This window comes from Pholis gunnellus (assembly GCF_910591455.1).
Source record: "Pholis gunnellus genome assembly, chromosome: 7".
In the NCBI taxonomy this organism is placed as follows: domain Eukaryota; kingdom Metazoa; phylum Chordata; class Actinopteri; order Perciformes; family Pholidae; genus Pholis; species Pholis gunnellus.
Window position 1 is genome coordinate 27,693,629 of NC_136533.1, and position 24,133 is coordinate 27,717,761.

General features: G+C 39.7%; 1 protein-coding gene across 1 annotated transcript in view; it reads left to right on the forward strand.

Moving 5' to 3' along the window:
- LOC306698749 (NT-3 growth factor receptor-like) overlaps positions 1-24,133 on the forward strand; it is a gene marked incomplete at both ends in the record, with an annotated part of 212,451 nt that overhangs the window by 59,627 nt on the left and 128,691 nt on the right. The gene's annotated exons all lie outside the window — the stretch shown is intronic.

Consider the following 24,133-nt stretch of genomic DNA (forward strand, 5'->3'; position numbering starts at 1 on the left):
TTCCTTTGTGTTTCTTGTGCTGCACAGATTAATGTTCCCCTCCACTCACCTACACTGCAGAACAGAGGTAACATTCGTCAGGGCTGCCAAGTAAGTAAGCCCTGTTCAAGGTGAGGTGGCCCATAAACCAGAACTTAATCTCCTGTTTCAGTGTGGGAGCTTTAATGGAGCACTGCAAGTCAGCAGGGACCGACACCCAACTAATGACTTCTAATAACAATCATGTGTGAGTGTGTTGTTGGACGTGTTGGCTGTGAAAAAAACGTCCAGTGAGCCACTGTCCTGTCTTTATGGAATTATGATTCAATGATCAGCTGCTTTTTTGAAGTCATAAGAAAAGCTTTCAGTCCAATCTTCCTGCATCTCTGCCAGCATAGTCTACCCAAGATTATTCAAACCAAGCTGCTGTTCAGGGCCCAGCAGCCGCAATGGAAAAAAGCATTTCTTGCCGGTTATTGGATTTGATCGATCCAGGGCTGCCCCAGTTGTCTCTGAAAGTTACTGTAAATCTCTCAGTGCAAAAAAGTAAAGCTAGATAATGTTTAAGGTTGGTTTTTCTGTGTCACTTTCATGGTTTCCCCTCGATCGTATTTGGAGTAGTAACTCTGTCCGAGAATAGCATGCTGAAGACCTTATCTAGGGCATTAGAGGTCATTTGCATGATCTTCTTCTGGCATTTGGCAGGTCACATGAGTAATTATCAATGGCCGACAGCATATTAAAAAAGACACTGAATAAGAATATAGATGAGAATATATGGTTTTTACACATAATGCTAGGAGTACAGTAAAGAGGTATACAGAAACAATCCGGTTATCTCAAAACTCTACATTAATAAGATAAATAGGTGTGTTTGGAGTTTGACCACCATGTGTTTCAGAAATATTGTCATTGTGTCAGAGAGATGAGGACATATGAGGAGGTGTTGTATTGGAAATGCAGGCCAAGAATATTGTAAAAAAGAGAAGGGTGGACAAAACACCAGCTTTCATTCACAATACCACAGTTCAGATTACAAAAAGGTCAAAGATATAAGCCTCTTTAATACAGGTTTCACTGTGGAAAATATCATGGATTGCTTTGTACAGGTCTGGTGTATGCATCCAGGGCTGGGTATCGTTTAACAAGTTATGATACCAGTATCTTTTAAACGCAGTGTTGGTAATCTTCTTCAAAAACATATATTTTATATTTTTGTTACATCCTGACAACAATCAATGATTTAAATGCTCTAAAAAAAATTGGTATCTGTGGCTGTCACAGACTGTAATACGCCCATCCAATCATCATTCGGAATGTAATGATTAGACGAGCTTGGATGGCTTTTAATTTCTCGTCACTTAACGTTTGTATTGATCATTTTGGGGGAGTGGCGTAAGATTGGGGCCTGAAGGGACGGGCTGTCAGTGTTGCCGGCTTGGCAACTTTCTTACTAGCAACATTTGGACTTTTATTGGAACAGACTTGGCAATACTTGGCTAGATTTTGTTTTGGTTGGATCCTTTTTTAAAATCTATCATAGCAAGCCACTGACTACCTAATCGCCGGCGCATTGCACAACGCTTATACAGCGGTTACCGCTGACAACGTCAATCCCCTAACCCATGGCGGTGGGCCTGCGTTGTTGTAGAAGTGCATAGTCTGGTTTGCCTCCAGGTCAAAACTGTAAGAACTGTCGGTTCTGCTGCCGCTCTTCATGCTGTTAGCCCTGTAAGATGGCTGCTAGCCTCTATTGGCTGGTGACTAGCTGCAGGCTCCCATGTGCAGATACATATTCCCGGTTTTAGCTGCTGATGTAGTGAGCAATCACATGTTAAATAAAATGGAAGAACACTTGTGGCAATTGGCTGATCTGCAAGCTAAGATCAAAAAGAATAGGATGCTGGTATTGTTTGACTGATACTACTTGGTACTGGGTTATTTTAGATGATACTTTAAAAGTCTTGAGTACCGATACCCAGTCCTGTATGCATCAGGTGCAAAATATATAAATCAATCAATCAAACAAACTTTTATTTCAGACTCTGGGTCCAGATAAGACTAGACATTACATAGAATAAATTACATACAAACGCACAATAACAGTTCATAGGACTAACAATGCTTTCAAAGAGACAGCTATACCAATGTCTCCACAGCTGGGATTAGTCGCGTGTAGTACTAAACCTTATGTTTGATAAAACCAAGATAATTTAATTTTCAGAGTCATTAAGCCGGCAAATACATTTAAACATAAGATTCCTAAAAACATTTTGGAAAGTATTGATGCCTACAGCCACAAACATTTCACTTGTGCTACACCATCTCGGTCTCTTCTGTCTATCTGTACACATACTAAACTTGCGTGAGAGAGTGTCTGCTTGTGCAAACATCCTACGATATTGCCTATAAATATCATCATCGGTCATCAGTTCTGTATTAAAATGTCCAAGATATTTGACCTTATCACAGACACCAAGATTGTTATCAGACAATTTGAAGTCTGGAGATTTTAGACATTTGTCTTCTTTGGTTCTACAGATCCAGACAGCACTCTTACTGGCACTGTATTTGATATCGTGTTTCACACCATAGACAGTACATATAGTAAGGAGCTGCTGAAGACCAGCACTACATGGACTAAGAATCACAAGATCATCTGCATACATAATGTGGTTAACTAGAGTAGACCAAACATGCACCCAGTATTACAGGCTTTCCATTGCTTGGACAGATCATCAATATAAAAATGGGGCTGAGACAATATTGCCCCATACCAGCTCTTAGTGCCAGTGCTAGTCTTGAATGACTGGCACTAACAGAACAGACAGCATTGAGTCTGGTAACAAGCCATGAATCATGAAGCCAATAAAACAAATGGCAAGAAGAGGAGCTAACCTCGGATTAGCATATTTAAGGTGTTCATCAGTAACATGATCTAAACCACTTGCTTTGCTATCGGACAGCTTATTTATAGCTTGCTACACCTCATGTGACATAATTGCAATTGATTTATTACTAAAGCATTTCAGTAAGTGTAAAACATAGGTCATATAGACTTAAAAAGCAACCCCTTTTTTAACATTATGAATATGCAAATTCATGTTTAAAAAAATGGACTAAAACCCAGACTTCCTCCCATCTACCATTTAGACTACAACTGTACAGGGTGTTAATCTGCCATTCGTACAGTGAGATACAGAACACTTCACGACAGCTTTTACATTTTTTTGTGAACGACCAAAAATGGCAAGCGACATGTGGAAGAAAACTATGTCTGAACCCACAACTCGCAGCGATCAAGCATCTGTGATTCTGCCTCAGTAACATTACAAATATTTTGTCTCCACAGTCCTAATGGGCAAAGATAACACACTGATCATGGCCACCAATCTCAACTTGGTCCAGAATCAACAGATAATTTATTAAACTCGCTGTACATGGTATAACTTGAAAAAAAAGTGGATTCAATGTGAAGTTCCAATCAAGAAGACAAGCAAACTCTATAATAAGATGCTCGTCTGCCATTGAAAACCGTAGACTCATTAATATTAAAAGAGTGTGGCATGGTAGAAATATCAAAGTACAAGCAAGATCAGTGATGATTTGTCACTATTCATTAGTGCTGCTCGCTGTACATGCAGCCTATAGACAAACAGACGGCATTAATCATTTAACACCCTGTAACATTAAAAAATGCGATGCATGTGCCATTGCATGTCTGTGTCTCCGATAAAGAGATAATTGTAGTATAGCTTTGTATGACCGTGGCTGATGGAATATTAATGCCTTCGGAATGATTAAACTGCCTGTGGAGCAGAAAAAGGTTGTTTTAGTGTTTTGTCAGAAAAATCATGTATTAACATCATATGCCAACAAGAATCCATGTAATTATGTGTATAAAAAAACATGTGGCGTTCCACTTGAAGCTAAGCGCTTCTGTTCAAAGTTATGAGTTAATACTGGCAGCAGATACAAGATTTCTTTGACAGAGTGAGATGTTAAAGCTGCATTAAAGGAGAATTCATCACTAATGTACTTTGAATGTAAAATATTATATTCAGCGAGCACACTGGCTGTTGTGGGAAAATGATTAGCATTCATTCACCTCCTCCTGGCATAGCGACGGTCTCCAAGGAGGAAAACGACGGGCCAATCAAGGCTTCAGCCGGCTCCTCGTGGGGCCATTGTGGCGCTGCCGAGACTTCCCGAACAGCAGGAAGTGGGCAGATGGTGTTTGCTTCTCTCTGTGTGTATGGATATGACCATTTGTATGCGAGTGTGTTCCTGTGTGTTGCTAAGAAACTTGGACGTTCTCAGCCATCTTCAGTCCTCTTGAAACGGGCCTCTGCTTATTGAGTTTAATTGAAATGTTAAGTAGATTATTGATAGAAAAAAACATTGGGTATGGGTTAATGTGTCACTCCATATTGTCAGACAGCCAAACTGCTAAATCATATAGTGCTGAATAACTTTAAATTACTTTTGTCCATGTTTCAAACCTTATTTTGATATTTTCAATAGCATGCTACTTTAGTTCGCTCTCATAGCGTTATTATCTGCTGCAGCAGGCAGCTGTTTAAGGAGAAAAAGCTCAGGTAAAGCCACTGTACACTACCTGCTCAGTAGCAAACAGCAAATAAAGACTGGCTTGGGAACATAGTGGAGCATTTAGCAGCTGAGGTGGTGGAGACCAAAAACAGAGGTAAAAGTTAGTGAATCTTGCACTCGGAGTGTTGTTTACAGCTCGTTTCTGCTGCCCCCTAGTAGCAAAATAAATAGTTATTGCAGGTTTAAGAGAAGCACTATAGAGTCATGAGTCAAGTTTTTGTTCGCTAACCTGGCTAGTATTTTCAATGCTTCCTGTGGTTGTACAATAAAAGCCTCCCGCTTCCTGCATTAATTATCAGACAAACAGAAAACGATTGCTTTATCAGTGATCATTAGCTTACCAAATTAAAGGTAAGTGTGTTAGCAATAAATTGATGAATGTAGCGAAAAACTATACAAGCCCACAGTACCAAACAGTGGTTTTAGTGGTCAAATACTCAACTAGTTGAACAATCGATAGTTGGAGGAGCAGCTTGTCACTAAAATGAGAATAGCAGGTCCACCTTTAAGGTCAGTCCACCTTAAGTGAGATGAGACTAAATCTAGAGTTATAACTGGGCTGCTGTATTGAGGCCTTTACACACCGGGGGTGTGGCAAATAAACAACACAAAAATGCAAAATACTCGCCTGAGAATATGATATTTGTAGGGCTTTTATTGCGAAAGGTAAGAAGTGAAAGAGTTGATCTGATCTGCTCTGCCTTTATCAAGGTTGAAAGAAGAAATACAGTTTGCTGTCTTGGTGTTGGACTATAGAACCTTTGTGTTGTTTCAACCTTAAAACATTCTCCCCAACGATTGGTTGATGCCTTTTATTCGCGGTGCGAAAATGTGTATGTAAGGGAACAAATAAAAGTTTCTCAAAGTCACATTTGTTTACAGTGAGAGTGCTCTGTAAAAAAACAAGCACAATTAGTTTGATGGTGTGGACAGCAACTGACAAGTGTTCATTTGATTGACAAGTGGAACTATAGACTGCACTGCGTCACACAGACACAGACAGAATGACTGACAGTTTTAATTACCGTGGCAACACCTGTCATTTCACAGCCTTGTCAGTTGCTCTGAAAATAGCTTTTGCTAATCAAGTGTGTGTGTGTCTGTGTGTGGCGTTGTCCTCAGTGAGTTTCATCTTTGACAGTCATTGTAGATAATAAGCATAGATAGTCATATAATGTATGCAGTAACAAGAGTAAATGGACAAAAAATAAATAAAACGGAGTGGCCATTATGAAAAGTCATGATGATAATGATAGAGTGGCCATATATGGTGAAAACACAAGCATCGCAATGATTGTTTAAGTCATGATGAAGAATTCGTACAAAGCATAGTCAGCATAAGGACGTGGTCATGCTGGTGAGTGGGTCAGACAAACACAGGACTTTTACACAGGCAACTGCTGTGACGATGTGAAGCCAGAAGTCAACGATGACTTATTTGTTACGTAACTTCCATACTTAACCACTTCCTTAGTTATTTGTTACATATTTCGTACCTACCCCTTTGAACCCCAAAACCTGCTGGCGGGATAGAAAAGCATGCTTTCTTTAAACAATCACCAAAACTAAATCTAAAAGATGAAAACATCAGATTTTCATCTTTTTGAAGGTCCTTGAACACATCATGTGTGACGAACGCTTCCGTCAAAAAAACCCAACTAAACTAAGCTTAAAATTGTGAAATTTCATCAAAAACATTTTATTGTAAATGTCTCATTTAAAATCTTGCCCCAAATAAACCTTTTGCTTTAAATAGATTCTGTTAAAAAAAAGAGTCTGAGCTCCTCAGCACGACTAGTAAGCCATGATTGATTCGTCTGAGACAGACAGTCGCGATCTCTCTACTTCTAGCCATGGTTGTGCCTTTTCCATAGAGGTGCAGGAATTTTATACTGCAGTGAAAGTCAAGGTTGCAGAGAGAAAAATGTGACAGGAGCGAAAAATGCCCTGAAACTGCTTGGGTTTCAGAGGTTTGAGTAACACCATTTCCGTAGTTATTTGTTAGGTATTCCCTACTTAAATAACACTACTTTCTATGTTATTAACAACCCAAAAACCTTATCGTAAACCTTAAAGTAGCTTTTTTTTTGTACCTACACTTAACCAAGTATTTCTTAACATAACATACTTAGTTTAATCCAAACCACATTATTTTCCAAAACCTATACCAAGTAGTTTTGTTGCCTAAAAGAAGCAGAAGAGTTCATAGGAAAGGAGACCTTAATTTTTAAAAACTGCTATTAACGATGCCGCTGTGTTTTTTTGTAGTTCTCTGTGTCAGCTCCAGAAAAAAAGGCTTCCAGGATGTTGGAAGTTGAACGTATAACGCACATGTAGGCAGCTCAGTGCCCAGTGCACCTCGGGCAGCATTGAAGGGTAATCAGAGAATAAAAACAACAACACAGAGGTAGAAGTGGAAATCTAAATGAAATGTGTCTTCCTTGCTCTCTCTCTCTCTCTTTTCCTCCCTTTTGTGCTGAGAGGAATACTGATGAAGGCCATAATCTCAGCAGCTATGAATAATAAACATTGTTACATCACCGGCTGAAAGGAGGCTAGGGACACAGATGGAGCTGGAATCAGAGGAGAGTGTGTGTGACCAGAGCAAGAGAGACAAACACAGATACAGCTTTGCTGATAGGGACGCCCATTATCATTATCAACAGTACTTCTACTCTCTACACTACACCTACTACTACATCTACTAATACTACTTTTCAGTTCAAGATTCAGACCGTGATTTGCACTTGACAGTGCCCGATGCATAGCTGCTCAATTCGTTCTGCACATGTGCGGGAGCGGCTACTCAGTATTCCTTTGCGAGAAAACCTGTCCCCTACACTGGCTCGGATTGGCTACTTGCAGCTAAAAGTGCTAATGTTGGCCTAGCTATGGCGTTAACCAGTGCTTCAAACTAGATGGGCCGCGAAAGGGCGACTCAGCCAAAGCAGCTAATGTTTTTTGTTCGAGTAGTTCGAAGAGAGTCTACCCGGACCGAACAACGATAACTTTTTTTTTTCTAATGCTTTTCCATCGATAAACTTACTTCTGATCATTTTTAAGCAAGACATCAATTATGTATATTTCGAACATTGGCAATTTTACAAAAATGTATGGAAAATTTGTTTGAAAATTGTAAATAAAATAAAAACTGCCATTGTTCGGACCTGGTTGCCTCCCTTCTGACTACAGGAATAACAACGTGTGCTGCCGTGGCTGAGTCGCTCCACCCGGGCCTGTCTCGTCAAAAGCGCAGATTAGCATCAAAGCTAGGCTAACGTTAGTATTTAGCAGCCTGTAGCCAATCCGAGGCAGACTAAGGGGCAGGTATTCTTGCAAGGCATACTGGGTAGGCGCAGAACGGATCGAGTAGCTGGGACGGATCGTGCACAGAAAGCACTGTTAGCCATGAGCTGTCAACATGTTGAGAACCGTTGAGAGGCAATCGAAATGCTCCCAATCTCAGATCTTGCACTTTTAAGTGAGACAACATATCAGTAGCCCGAAATGAGCGACCACGGTTGCTTGTAACGTCTCCTTGTTTGTGTTTGTTACTAAGATGTTCCAGTCAATGTGTGAGCATCAAAGTTTGGTTGTGTCCCATTCTATTTAAAGGGTAACTTTGGTATTTTTAAACCTGGATCCTGTTTTCCATGTTTTTTTGTGTCTAAGTGACTAACTTTTTAAATGATCAAATATTGAGGGGAACAAAAACAAGCACTTTTAGTGGACGAGGAGTTTCGCTGAGTTAATACATTGCAAACCGTTTGTGGCTGCCGGCTGCAGCGTTCTATGGGTCAAGCTTGAATAATACAGATGTTCCCCTTTAATGGCAGAAGAGGCTGGAAAGATCTCAAAGAATAGTTGCCTTTTTATTTATTGGTTACGATGCTTTTGTAAGTAATTGACATTGGATGAGTGGACCCTTGAATACCGATGAAGTGAGAAAGATACCGTAAGTGACTGGGTTCGATTTGGATAAAACCTGAATACAAGCTCTTGGAGTTAATCTTTGGTGTCATTGTATTTATTATTTAAGAGACAGTTTTAAGCCTATAGCTATCCCCAAAACCTCACAGATGACTGAATAGTTGCATTACTGTTTTCTAATGAGCTGTCATGTTTGAGAATGATAGAATTCTAATAAAATGCATTTTGAAACAATTATTTCTAGGCATTGTAACAATTTAAATAAATGCTAATTTTCCAATCGTCCCGTTTATGCTCTGAGGAAAAATGTGTAAAGCATCCATATCTTAGGAGATGACTGCCATTCCCATTGGGTAGTGGGCCAACAAAGACATAAAGCAGTAAACCCGGGGCATGTATAGAGGTAATAAAAAGAAGAGATTAAAGGAGAAATAAGATGAAAAGAGAAGATGAAAGAAACAATGAGAAGACTCTGCTGTAGGTCTCCAAAGGTACATGGAGGATTTGGTGGGATTTACACCAGGAACATATACATTCAACTCCTGTTTCCTCCTCTGCTATACTTTAACGTAGCTTCTCCTGTGATCCTCTCCCCTTTGGCGTCTTCTTTCCTGCTCCTCTTTACTGTCCTCTCTTCGTTATCATTTTTTCTTCTTCTTCTTCTTCCTCTTTCCAACAACAGGATTTTACAGCAGCAGATATGTGATGTTAGCATGATTTTAAAAGCTCAATAAATCTATCTGCCAATTGCGAAATCTTTTCAGGAAAGAATTTGAGAATTAATCTGTATAAGGCCATGAATATAACATGTGCACGGTTAATTTCCCTGATTAATAGGCCAAAAGCTACTATAACTGTTGTTCTTAAATCTGACTGTGTGTACTTTGTCACTTCATTAAGTCGATTAAAAAATATGTGAGCGGGATCCCACAGTAATAACCCTAGAATTATTGATATACATGAAAACTCCTTTTCATCCTGTCTCCACCAGTTTAATTGTAATAATGCTTTTGAATCTGTTGTCTTGTGACACCAAAGAACATACATATACCCATCAGACGCATTCAATTCTGCTTAATGCCAAAATGATTGGGCCATCCGTATGAACAGGAATCATTTTACGTTTGGGCTGGACCAAATGAACCCAACTGCTTTTGTGAAAGCACGCTGAAGCCCATAAACATCCACATTATTATACATGACACCAGTAAACAGCTTCAAGACTGTTCTGTAATCTTGTTGTCTTTTATAACTCCTAGTTGCATTCTGTTGCGAGGAGAACCATTACTGGACTATACTGCAGTGCAGTACATTTGATTAAGTTTGCTGTCAGAAATGACTTCTGAATGTATGAAACTGCAGCTTAAACTAAATCAGAATGAGTGAGGCCACAGTGAATGTTGTGCTACAGATGCACAAGTGATATTACTGAGGACTAAAAGGAAATCCACATTGACAGCATTTTGGGGGGAGTCATCTGTGTCATACAGCAGATATGCTTCTATGTCTACAAATCCACATCAACCAGAAAATATACCCTGGTTTTTAATCTATATATAAATTGTGTCTTTGCCCACCACGTGAGGTGTTATTCCTGTCAATCAAAACACCTGTTTACTCACTTTTTAGGAGCTTACTTTAAAACTACTTTGTTTTTTTTTAGATATCGTCCAGCTGGTAACAAAATTATGTATGCACGGAATACATTTTAGGATGGTGATGTCCGTCTTTTACCCCTTGACCAACACTTTGGTCCATGACATGGTATCTTAAAAAAACTAATTTAGGGTACTCTGAGCTTCCCTCTTGTGTATGCTATACAAAAGCCCCATTTATACTTGTCATCTCAAGTATCATATTGGAAAACTGGGATATATTTACGTTTAGCCACATTTTCTCTCTTGTCTGAGCCACATTAACAATCTGATTGCATAATCTAGGCCATGCTAGATGCAAATCAAGCTAGGCCCTTCTCCAGTCTAGAGGGCTTTGGTATTTGCCTGAAGCTGTTTGGTAACTGCCAAAAACACCAGAGGAAGAACTAGTTAGCTAGTTTAGCCTAAGCTGTTTAAGTTAGCTTAACTGTTAGCTGGAGGTAACTCATAATTTTCTTATTCGCTTTAAGTTGTTGTTGCTTTTTATTCTGGCATCGTGTTAGCTAAAATATTGGTGAAATTCTACTGCAAACAAACATGCATGTAAACATAACAGGCAATGAATAAATTCATGTCCCTGTATCGTACGATAAATCAGTGACGTAAAAATGATCGAGGTCATGTCCATATATGGTACAATAAGTTGATGACGTAAAAAGAAATGAGGTCATGTCTATAAACGGTACGATAACTCATTGACGTATAAAAGGAGTGAAGTCATGTCCAGATATCGTACCATATGTTGATGTAAAAATGATTGAGGTCATGGCCCTATATCATTGGACAAGTGGATAACGTAAAAATTGTTGAGGTTGAGTCCATAAAGCGTACTATAAGCCGATGACGTGAAAAGGATCAAGCTCATGTCGCTATATCGTTGAATAAGTGGAAAGCGTCAAAATGATCGGTCATGTCCGTATATCGTAGGATAAATCAATGATGTAAAAATGATTGAGGTCATGTCCATATATGGTTCGAGGCCTACAGGGGCCCTTTTCCACACTGCTTCCTCACCCACATAATTCATTCAGTGGTTTCACTGATCAGGGATCAGATAAACACTACAACAGCTCATTCTGTGTTGCAATCGCTGATGCTGCTGTGGTTTTAATGTGACAGGGAGAGAGAGATGGCCAATTTCAGTGTCACTAAAGCTGTTGTCATCACAGGGGACAGACCCTGTAAATGGTTACTTTCACACGTCATACTGATGTAGATACATTGAAGGAACAGTAAAAGTTACATATGTGTCTACCTTCTGAGGGGGTTTACATTGGCCTTTTTTTAAATCAGTCACGCCACGTGTCTTGAAGAGATTGGATTAATGGTTAAGGCTGCGTGAACTTATTCACCTCCATGGTCACCTTAAGGACAAACACTGCAGTTTCTGCCCCACTTTTGGTGATGGTCAAAGAATAGTATAGACTAGGCAGAGGAAAAAGCCCCCATCGAGGGGTTTGGAGTGCAACAATCTAAGTCAGACCTCTGAATTCAAGTTTATGGAAAATAATGTATGACTAAACAGCGCATTAAACTAACAATAAACTGAGGCAATATAACTCGGGGTGAACCGAGGCCAAAACAACAAACAAAAGAATCTGCCTCCCCAAAAATGCTGTTTAACCCTATACAAAAACACATTTATTAAATCTTGCTCCCTAGGATATGTAAACCAACCAAACAAAATGGCAGCTCACCCCTACAGTTTCAGTGCTATTTACAGACAAAAGTGGATGATTTAAAAGTCGCACCAATATTTTAAACACAAACTAGGGCACTAAGCCTAGCGTTATCTATTATGTCACCGAAACACTGGAAACATGGCACATTTTTAAAAGGCAGGATGTGATGAATGGGCCAGCAGCAGACACTCCGCAGCCCAAGCCCTCGACTCCAGCCAGTCAGAGAGAGGTTGAGGACAAAGATCCTCACAGGACAGAACACACACTCTTAGTCTTAAAAAAAAGTTTTACAGCTTTAGAGCAATACACACCCGACCACCCATGTGTGCACAGACACGTTTCATAACAGGGATGTACTGTCGGTGAACCGCGAGGTTGTCAGTCTCTGAAAACCACAGATTTTCATATGGACATCCTCCTCCCATTCATCTTCTTACCCTCTGGATACATCAAGCTTGAGAGAACAGATGTGATGCAAACGGCAAACCTCATGCAAACTGACATGCGTTTGGAAACAGAAAAGAGAGCTGAGTAAACCCTTTGACTTCTGTTAAATGGGACTTCATAGTACAGTAGAAGACAATCAACACAAATGACAATTTGCAACCAGTGTCACTGAGAAAGACGCCACATTTAATTTATATATATATCTGACATTATTGTGACTCAAGCATAGACTGTATATAAGAAATGGACATAGTCGTCGTGACATCACAAGTTTGGGTTGTGGACTACAATTTTGAAGCCTCAAGTTCCACATTTTGGCAATCGCCATCTTGTTTTTTGGCAACCAGTGAACGTAAGTGACTATTTTTGGACCACTCCAAAAGAAGTCCTTTAGACTCCACAAAACAATGAAAAATTATAGGACAATATCAAACTTCCCAGTAAAATAATTGAAAAATGTTTTTACAACTTCTTGGCCGTAAATAACTGTTTTGTTGTCTTCCAGTCAGGCTTTCGACACCACCACAGTACTGAAACTGCTCTTGTTAAGATTTTCAACGACATTCACATAGAAACAGACAATGGCAGAATTTCAGTCTTAGTATTACTGGATCTCAGTGCTGCATTCAACACGGTCGACCATGACATACGACTAGAAAGACAAAAAATCTGGGTGGGCCTCTCTGGCACAGCACTCAACTGGTTTGAATCCTACTTGAAGGACCGAGAATACTTTGTGTCTGTAGCTAATTACACATCAGAGCTGACTAAAGTGACATGTGGTGTTCCCCAATGTTCAATACTGGGGCCTCTTCTGTTCAACATCTACATGCTTCCATTTGCTCAGATTATGGAAAACAACAAAGTGTGTTATCATAATTATGCAGACGACACACAAATCTATATAACTATATCACCGGGGGACTATAATCCCATACAAGGGCTGGGTAAATGCATTGAACAAATCAACAACTGGATGTGACAGAATTTTCTTCAATTAAATAAAGAAGTAATTGTTTTTGGTACTAAGGACGAACGATTGAAAGTCAGCGCTCAGCTTCAATCACTGACGTTAAAAAACACAAACCAAGCCAGAAATCTAGGTGTAGTTATGGATTCAGACCTCAACCTGAACAGCCATAGCAAGACAATTACAACATCAGCCTCCTATGACCTGAAGAATATATCAAGGATTAGAGGATTTATGTCTCAACAAGATTTGGAAAAACATTTATCTTCAATAGACTCGACTCCTGTAACGGTGTGTTTACAGGTCTCTGTAAAAAGTCAAATCAGAAAGCTGCAGCTGATTCAGAATGAATCGAGTCCTCACTAAGACCAGGAAAGTGGATCACATCACTCCAGTTCTGAGGTCTTTACACTGGCTTCCTGTCCAACAAAGAATTGACTTTAAAATCCTGGTTTATAAAGCACTAAATGGTTTAGGGCCAAAATACATGTCTGATGTGCTGCTACCTTATGAACCATCCTGACCCCTTAGGTGGTCTGGGACTGGTCTACTTCCTGTTCCCAGAGTCAGAACTAAACATGGAGAAGCAGCGTTCAGTTTTTCTGCTCCACATATCTGTAACAAAGTCCCAGAAAGCTGCAGGTCTGCTGAGACCCTCAGCTCCTTTAAATCAAGATTGAAGACTTTTCTATTTGCTGCTGCCTTTAATTGAACCCGATTCAAGGATAATAATCAATTTCTGCATTTTAGTACTGTATTTTATTTCTTACACTGCTTTTTAGTGTTTAATGACTGTTTTTAATGTTTTAATGAATGTTCTTATTTGTTTTTAAATCTCCTTTTGCCTTATGGTTTGATGCTTTTAATAGTTTTATGTGAAGCACTTTGAATTGCCTTGCCCAGGTGTGACGTAGAGATGATGCATACGGCTCTAGCAGCAACCTGTCAATCACAAGGTAGCCCCGCCCTGAAGCATAAGCTTTATCATGAGCATAGAATATGCTTCATGGTCTATGTTACTCTAAATGAACCATCATTTAATAAATACAAATATAAACATATATATACACAGCAATTATGTATATTCTGGTAACTGCAGTCTATTTGCGGTGAAAACATACAAAAATACACATTTAGAAAAAGGCTTGTAGATTTTATTCAAATAAAGTTGAAGTATTTGCATTATAAAAACCCTAACGGTCTGCCAAACGTCATGGCGGTCCTAGTATTAAGAGAATACTCCACCAAGTCAGCACTGCAATTTTGTAATGTTATTGAGATACTGAACGTTTGCCTACAAAATTACTCTAAAGACTAATAATTTATCCGAATAGTTACTGATTAATTTTGTCCACTTCCTGCTAATGTTTGATTACCAGTTGACAGACGGTCTATGTCACACCTGCCATCACATATGCCACCTTCACTCCCATTTGATTGGGTTTCTCCTACATTGCAATAGTTTGCAATATTCGGGTTCTGTATTGAAGTTCTTATGACAAAAACAGTTAGAAAAATAAATTTACTTTGTAAGTAAATTGCAAGAAAAACAAACAACCCTCAGTGTTAGCATAGCATTAGCTTTAGTTAATAGCAGGTCTGCAGTTAGTAACAAAATGGCACAGACATCATTATACTGTTGACTTAAAGTTGTGCAACATAGCAATAGAAACAACAGAACTGTGGTGCTTAGGATCACTCAGTTGTTGTTTAAATGTATTATAATGCCAGGTGAAGTTTGATGTTGTTATATTATACCCATGGTGTACTTAGCAAACACAAATCCTTGTACTTCTATCTTTGTGAGGACCCTCAATGGCAATGCACTCCCTAGGCCCTTAACCTAACCATCGCAACTAAATGTCTAACTTAAACCCTTAATCTTAGCATAAACGTAACCTTTTTCCAACCTGAACCTTAAAACCTTTAAACAGGCCTTTTGAAGAAGTGAGGACCGGCCAAAATGTCGTCACTTTCCAAAAATGTCCTCAGTCTACTGGTTATGGTCCTCACTATGTTGCAAGTACAAGAACAGACACACACACACACACACACACACACACACAGATATGCAAACAGAGTGGATGGGTATGATAATAACACGCTGAGGGTCGTGCCATCATCATGCACATCCTTTAGTGGCTCCGTGATGATATCTTATTAAGGCCACACTGAGCTGATGTGTTGTGCAACACAGGGGAGAGCAGAGCTTGATAATACAGCCACTCACAACAGAGGCAGAGGCAGCAAATCATACAAATCATAGTCCATTGTGTATAATAACAATAATACAATCAATTCATGTTAAAATCTCTCCATGGATCTATGTAAAAAGAAAAAAAACAGCTTATCACCAGCATATCAGACCTATACGACAGTGACTGAGTAATAAGCCTAAAGGCCAGCATGTGCAAATGTTCACCGGCGCTTGTGTATGCACAAGGGGGCAGAATTTAAAACTCAAGAATGTCAGGGAAATGAAGAGGAATGAGGATGTGGAAATGTGTTAAACCTCAAATAATTTAAAACAATTCAGACATGTCACCCAAAGCCTAAAGGGATTATTGTTGTCAATGTTGACTAAGCAGGATACAGACTACTACTACTCCGACAACTGCTAAACTAGTACTACTACTAATAAGAATAATAATACAACATTTTCTACCTAAAAGACAGGAAAAAATAGCTTTTATTTAAAAAAACGCATTGTAGAAATCTATTTTTTGCACAAAATATAACTGCGACAACAGAAGTGTATTGCTGCCATGCACGTGAAAAGTTAGTTTTAACGAAATGTTTTTACATTTTTGTGATATACAAACTCATAATACACAATGTATTCTATTTCGTGATAAGAAAAATAATTTGGGATTTGCATTTGACTGTCAGGAGTTTGCTGTAGTGGACATATTCTGTTGTTGGGTGCGGTTTGACATAACTCCAACTGTCTCATATTAAACTGAGTATGCATTGCTATTTGGATTATTGCTTAATTATTTGCATGCATACTTTCTGGTGATACTGAAGTGGGTTCATGACGATGAGTGTATGGAGCCCTGATTCATGTATCCATGTGGGGGATTGACAAATTGATTGAAAATTTTAAACTTTATTTTCTTCATTTACTGAATCAACCAACAACGCTATTCATTTCCAGCAAAATAACTGTTACGTTCCCCTTTTGGCGTCTAAGGGATGCGGGGAGTAATGATGTTAAATTCCCGGGGAAAGAGAATCATGAGCAACTGATGAGGGTTAAAAAAGGAATATTTATTGCAAAACGGTTAGCTGCTTACACAGCAATGTGACAATATACAAACAGCACACATGGCTTAAACACACACACACACAGCTTCACTACTGCGGTTTTGGCCCAAGGGGTCGTCCATGTGGCGCTCTTCTCCTTTTAACCACCGCCGATTTAGGATCGAACGCAGCCGTGTTCAATCACCTGGCAGCTGGCATCCAGGAACTAGGCGGCAACAGAGAGGAAACGTTCACTGAAGTTCACTGAAGACTCTTCACCACTTTTACTACGGTTACAATACCTTTTTAGCATTATGTCATTGAAGGCTACTTGAAGGCCTTAGTGTCTGGTGGTCAGCAAAAGCTACAAAGTCGCACTTTAAAGTATAAGAAAATAATTCAACATTGTCACCTGGGTTGTACCGAATTTGGCTTGAGACTTCAAAATTTGTATCCGAAAACCTTTTATGAACTGTTGGATTGAGTTTGGAGGATCTGATGAAAGATGCTAATCAGTTGCTTATTAGTTAATGTAGGATCAAGTGTTTTTGGCAGTTGACTTCTGCTGAGGGAAGTCAAGTATATGACTTTCCAGTGATTCGGCAGCAGTTTTGGGAGCCAGATGAAGGCATCGTCATGCAGCTGTAAAACTTTATGATTGCTATATCATAAGCTCAATGCCTTTTTGTTAATCGGATCTTGAGACGGGACAGATGGCGGCCACAAGTGATGTGCAATTCGTGGTGCTATCAGCGGCTGCAATCCATTCTTTGTGAATTCGCTACAACCTCAGAGACAGAGAGAGAGAGAGAGGGACAGAGTTGGTTTTGGCATCGAGTGCTACCATTTTAACCTTCATGTGCTGTAGGATTCTAACACACACATTTACATACATGCACTCGGTGCTCACATGTACACACACCTGCACTTGTGCAAGTACACACTGCCTCTGTAAACAGCATAAACACACACACACAACCCGTGACCTTCTCATAGTCATGACTCATTGCTCATTCAAAATAAAACACTCCACACACAAATTCCTCACGTGTGTGTGTGGAGTGTTTTAAATATAAGGCCGTCTTATTGTAGTCAGGTTGACCTTTTCCAAAGGACACCTTCTGCATGTAGAGAGGGCTGAGAGTGTGTGTGTGGGTGTGTGTGTGTGTGTGTTAGCTTCTATACACCCCCGCCCGACCACTTCGCTCTGCTGCCTCGGGGCGATTGTTTGCCCTGTTGCTCAGAGGTCCCTGCGGCCGATCGACCCGGTTACGGCTTTTCTCTGTCCTGGCCCCACAGTGGTGGAATGAACTCCTCACTGACATTAGGACAGCGGAGTCGCTGCCCATCTTTCGGTGCAGGCTGAAAACCCACCTCTTTAAGAAGTGCTACCCTGAGCCTTCCTCTCAGCACTTATTGTATTCATACTAGTTTGTTGCACTTATTGTATTCATACTAGTTTGTTGCACTTATTTTATTAGTTTGTATGTGTACTGTACGTTTGCTCTGGTTTATGCTCTTAGATGCTTGTTTAACAAAGGAGATGCACTTATGACTTCTGGTGACTAGTAGTTCTCTTGAATACCTATGTTGAATACACTTATTGTGAGTCGCTTTGGATAAAAGCGTCTGCTAAATGACTGTAATGTAATGCAAATACACAGCCTACAGTATGCGTGCCACTTAGTGGCCACTTTGATCCAAAGGGCCTTCCAGTGTTATGAGTGTGTACATTTATAGCAGAGGACGGCAGAGGGAATTACAGTCCTTCTCCTGGCACAGTTAGAGCATCGCCCGCTCACGAGCTTTGCATTAAAGAGGGCTGCATGTAAAACCCTATTCACAGGTAATCATGATGTCTTAATAATGTTTTTCTATAATTTTTTAAATAATGTGTTTAATATTGTTTGTACTGGAAAGCTGATGAGCAAAGAAAGCCAAGTAACTGTACAAAGAAAAATACAAATAAATGTTCAACTTTTTTGGTTATTCATTAATCGTTAGTTTTTTTAATTGATTAAAAAATCATTAGAATTGTTACAAATGAGCTCAGTATAAAGAACTCTAAAAAGAGTGTAAGATTATTTTACTACTTTACCAAAATGAATGAGTTAAAGTTTAAACCTTTTACTGTTGACAGTAGCCATTACAAATACAAAATAACTATTAACTCCAGTCCCATATCATATAATCCCCTACTGCATGCACACGGAAGCAGGCAGACAAATGTATGGCATGACGATATATATATATATATTGCTGTGGTGGTGGAATAAAATGTATTGAATAAAATATATTTGGTGTCTACATCTTTTGGGAATTATCTAGTGATAGATGTCGCTATAAAACGCATCATTCTCCTATTTTATTTTTATTTTCATATTATGTTGAAAACTTGAAAACTTTCTTCGGAGCGAGTGAGCTACTTACATCCGGCTATAAAAGATTTAAAACATTTTAACTTCGGAGGGCAGTGTCATCTGTTACCATTGTCTGTGTTCTCTACCGACCTCACCTAACACGATATCCGGTTTGCCGTCTGTCTGATCTCATGTGAATGCAGCATAAATCCTGTTTGTGCATTTGTGTGTGCGTGCGTGAGTCACAGAATGTTTATTCCCAGCGTAGGCGTCTTGAGTAACATGCATGTGATCTTGATTTATGAGCATGACAAGTCCAAACCTCTGGGACCAAACGACTCCAAACACAAGTTGAAGATTCATTCTTCACAGCTGATATCTACACGTTTGCTCTCAGCCCTCCAGGAGAGAGACTCCTGTGTGTGTGTGTGTGTGTGTTCATTATTTGGAGTGTAATCCTGTTGTGAATATGGATGCTGGCGCCTAATTTAGGCGCTCAACATTTGCATGATAACTCACTCGGAATATGTAATCTCATCTTGAGCAGCTACAAACCCGTACAAATAATACTGACTCCTGTTACTGATGATGCAGTGGTAGTGTCAGAGCCTTTCTTGGGTAGAATAAGTCATGTGCAGTGTTAAAACTAGCGCCAAAGAGCCCAAGGGCCCTCCAAGCCATGAAAGCGCCCCTACGTCCCATAGATGTGCCTGTGAGTCATTGTTTCATTGGTTTTGTAATTAGCGCCATGGGCTCCCTCATCTGGGCAGCTTGTAAGGAGTGTGATTCGTGTAGCTGCTGTGTTTCACTCTGGCCATTTTACGGAGAAGACACACAAAGCAAAAAAAAACTGCGAAGCGCCGCTGCACACTCCATCGTGGTGGTTAGGTCAATGCTCGCACATCGTGTAAATAAGCTACCTGCATTTCCACAATGTATGCGACATACCAAGTAGCACTTCCCTTTTTATGTTTGCATCTGTAATCCTAGAGGCCAAAGAAAGAGAGAGGGGTGATCCGAAAAAGTACAATGATCGCGTCCAAAAGGGACCTCCGATCCTGTGGCTGCTGGTCAGATACTTTCCATCTCCGTGGGGAAAGGTTCCCCTGTGGGGTCGGGGAATGGAGAGTAAGGTGGATGTAAAAGTGACTCCGTCCTGGGGTGGGCTGTAGACCAGTCTGTGACTGGGAGAGATTGTGAAACACAACATTGTTCCATACAAATACAAAATGCCCCCTTTGCTCACCTGGCACAGTGTTTCATAGAGGTCATCAAAGAATGAAAAGAGTCACTCGGGTCAAATAATGAATTGTGGCAGCTGATAGCTCCATGAATTTTGCCTCAATTGCAACCTCTATCTGCCCAATCTCAAGGTCCGATTAAAAAAAAAAATGTGCTAATGATATTACCATCGACTGTATATAAGACTGTATATAAGAAGTGGACATAATATTCAACTGCATGCTCCATTTGTCCATCGTACAAAACCCAGTTAGGCGAACCTTTGAAGAGCCGGTTGCAGTTAATAGTTAGCATTGACTCATTTCTGAGAAAAGGCTTCAGCTTAGTTATTAATAGCTATACACATGGCGTACAAATACTTGCATACAATACCTCAAAACCCTGCTCATAATGAGTATGTGAGTATTATATGGAATTGGGACACAGGAGTGTATCAGATCTGTTGGACGGTGTCTCAGTCAGATGCCATAAAAGGAATTATTTTGGAGAGCTGCATCATTCCCTAGACACAGAGAGGACATTCATCCTCTTGTTCCTATGATGTACCAATGTTGTGAGACAATTTGTCACAGCGCGTGTGTGTGTGTTTATTATCTGCTCATCTCCTGTTCACCAAGTTTGAAGGTGACTCTGGAAAGAAACCACACGTCTCTCCTGATGTTCTCCCGCGAGTCTCTTTCTCATACTCACCATCAGTGTCACCTCCTTCTCCTCATTTGTCTTCCTCTCTCCTCTCCCTTTGTTTTTTTTGTCTCACTTGCTGTTATTCTATTTCTGTCCCTCCCTTGTCTTCCTCGGCTCAAGCTCCACTCTCTAACCTCTCAGCTGGAAAGGACAGTAATCAGTACCAACATGCTCTAATTGTGTGTCACAGATGAAAAGGAGAATATATAGCAAGTTCTGCTCTGCTGTTTAGTGCAGGTGGGAAGGGTCGGGGTTGGGTAACATAGGACTTTCACTTGTGAAACTAAAAGTTGATGTTGACTTCTTTTGTCATGTGACTCACTGGTCAAGTGACTTGTTAGTCACTCGCTATTCATGTAAGTCGTTACACTCGCTGGTCATATGACTCGTTACGCGCTCAGTAGTCAAGTGACTCGTTCGTCACTTACTAGTCATTTCACTCAGGCACTCGCTAGTCATGTAAGTCACTTGTTAGACACACTTGTCAGAAACTCGCTTCTCATTTGACTAATTAGGCACATACTTGTCACGTGACTAGTGAGTGTCGAAAGACTTACATGACTCATTAGACCCTCGTTAGTCACGTGACACGTTAGTCACTGGCTAGTCACGTGACTGATTAGTGACTTACTATTCAGTTAAGTCATTAGTCACTTGACAAGTTTGGGATAAAAATGTGTTGGTAAAGTACTTTTTCTTAATTTCTAGTAGGTTGACAAAACCAGTAACTGTTGAGGATTTTAGAACGATAGAAATTGAAAGCTTACAGAAGCTTAAAGTGTCGGTGGTTGCTAACTTCTCTTCATGGTCCAGTTATCTAAAATCTGAATTTAATCATCTAATTGTCTCAAGCTATCATCAGTCAAGCTGTTATTTCACAAATGAATGATCCAATTACCCAGTGTTAACAAGTCATGATCACAAGATAATGGGCCTTCAAAAGGTCTTACAAGCCACTACTTTAAAGGATTAGATTTAAGTAAACATTAACACAAGGGCATTTTAAGGACAGATTAAGGAATGTAGGGTTTGTCATGTATCAGTGTGGTTTAAAAATGCAACATCATATTCCAGAAGAAAGACAAATTGAGCCCTTTCCAGAAAAAAACAAGTGATCTTCTATGGTGGGAGTGTGGGATGTCTATAAAATTGAAGAACTGTGTTGAACGCATGTCTGACTTTGACACTGGAGACCACTGTTTTCATACCATAGAGGCAGCAGCTCAGAAAACATTCATACAGTATTAGTAGTTTTGGATGGCAGTGACAAACAACCTATTATGTTGCTTTGGTATAAGGACTTGTTGGACAAACTTAGGATGTGAAATTACCTTACATCAGTGGCGGGCCGTGCATTTTATACCTGGGCCTTCTGTGCTGTCCTACTACAGTTGAAAAACCAGCTGAGGCTATGCTAAACTAGCTTAACGGGAAACCAACCGCGGCAAACCCCGCGATGACGGCATGCTTCGTCATTAACGGACAAGTCAGAATCATTGTAATTAACACAATGACAAGAACAAACTCACAAGAACCATTCACATATATTTATATGACAACAAAGCAACAAATCAATCCAGCAACACTGTAGTGCTAACACGCGTATTCCACCGCACACTGAAGAACACAAGCCATTCAAATATTATTGATATCAGAGGGAACAATATTAACCATATCATAAAAACGACACCATAGAAAATCTAACGGTAGTAACGCTACTGCAGATGTAAAAAAAACAAAAGCAGTTCACTTACCAAAGCTGCTGTTCACTTAAAGACAAAGTCCATCCTCCTTTCTTTGTTAACAAAGAGTTTAACACCGCGGTTGTACAGAACATCGCTGTAGTTCAGTTCCAGCCAGAGGTCCTCCTGTGAACGTGTTCGTTGAGCTGTAAATCCACTCGGGTCTCAGCAAAAGTTTAATTCTTAGCCATAAAATGTGCAACGCTTCTCCACCGCTCTCTGCCAGAAATACCGTTAGTATAAATGCTTTTCCATGCTAGCTGTGGGGTTCACCGACCCTCTGATACGATGTCCAGTTTTTCTGGTCTTGAGAAATCCGTTTCTCCTCCTTCAGCCATTGAGTGTTAAAAAAACACAGCTGGGTAAAAAAATAAGAATCTACACCAAGCAAACCGCTAAACATGTCTTAACTTCTCTTACATATGTTTCAACCTGAACTCTTACTAAATACTAAAATCTGCTAGCTAGCTATCTGTTTGACAAAAGTCACGTATTTCTTATCGTCAACAAGTCCCAAAAAGACGTAGTCAAACAATTTGCAGAGTACGGGTGTAAGAATATATTAGAGATCGAAAATTACAATTGCCATTAGTGCATCTCTGCAAAATATCACTTGATATACACGTGTGTTGCGTGTTTGTTTTTTGATACTGTATAGATTCACAAAAACACATTTTGAAATAATAGTTAACATGCAAAGTGGTAGATCCCACTAGTTTGATTGCATGAGAACATTTTTTTATGTGTATGGCGGTGAGTTCCACAAAAACGCAATATATCAGCTTCCTTAAAGTATCGCAATACAAACCAATATATTGAATCGTAACGCTTATATCATGATAAGTATTGCATATCCTATTGTAGGGGCCTAATTTATAGTGTTGTGCAACATAATCACTGCCTGGATTTTGTTTATAGGTATTGTTTTTTGAGGGAATGAAGTATTTTTATTCATGCACTGCACAGGACTCTTTTACAACAAAAGACTGTCGACAGTCTTTAATTGTCTTTTGTCTTTAACTCGGACACATCTTTATCTAGCCTTAACCAAATTCTGCGAATGCAATAAAACCATAAAACGTGTCGTTGCCACCACAGGATCAAATATTTTGGCAGGAAACAAATATAAAACCTCATACAATCAGTATCAATGTTTTGATATATTTTACTTGCCAAATGCATTTATTATGAACATTTTCTCCATACACGTTTGTGGCAACAAACAAAATCTCATTTTGACGGTCCCCAAAGAAATAAGTTCTTCCAAAGAGTGATGATTGAATCAACATCACTTGTGACAGGAGGAGCTCTGCAGTGGTGCAACATTGGAGGATGTGGGGTCATTGCATATTTCGCTTCATAGAGGAACTGGAGTCTGTGTAATGTAATCAAACTCTTAAGTCAAGAGCGGAATATGATATCAGCAGCGTTTACTGACACTTCTAAAGTTTGACACACACACACGCACATATCCAGGAGACTTTAATAATCGACATTAATAACGAGATAATTTGGATTCGAGCGGGTGTCCCGTCCTTTCACTCGCACCAGCCTGAGCACCTCTTCATAGTTGTCTCCACGTTGC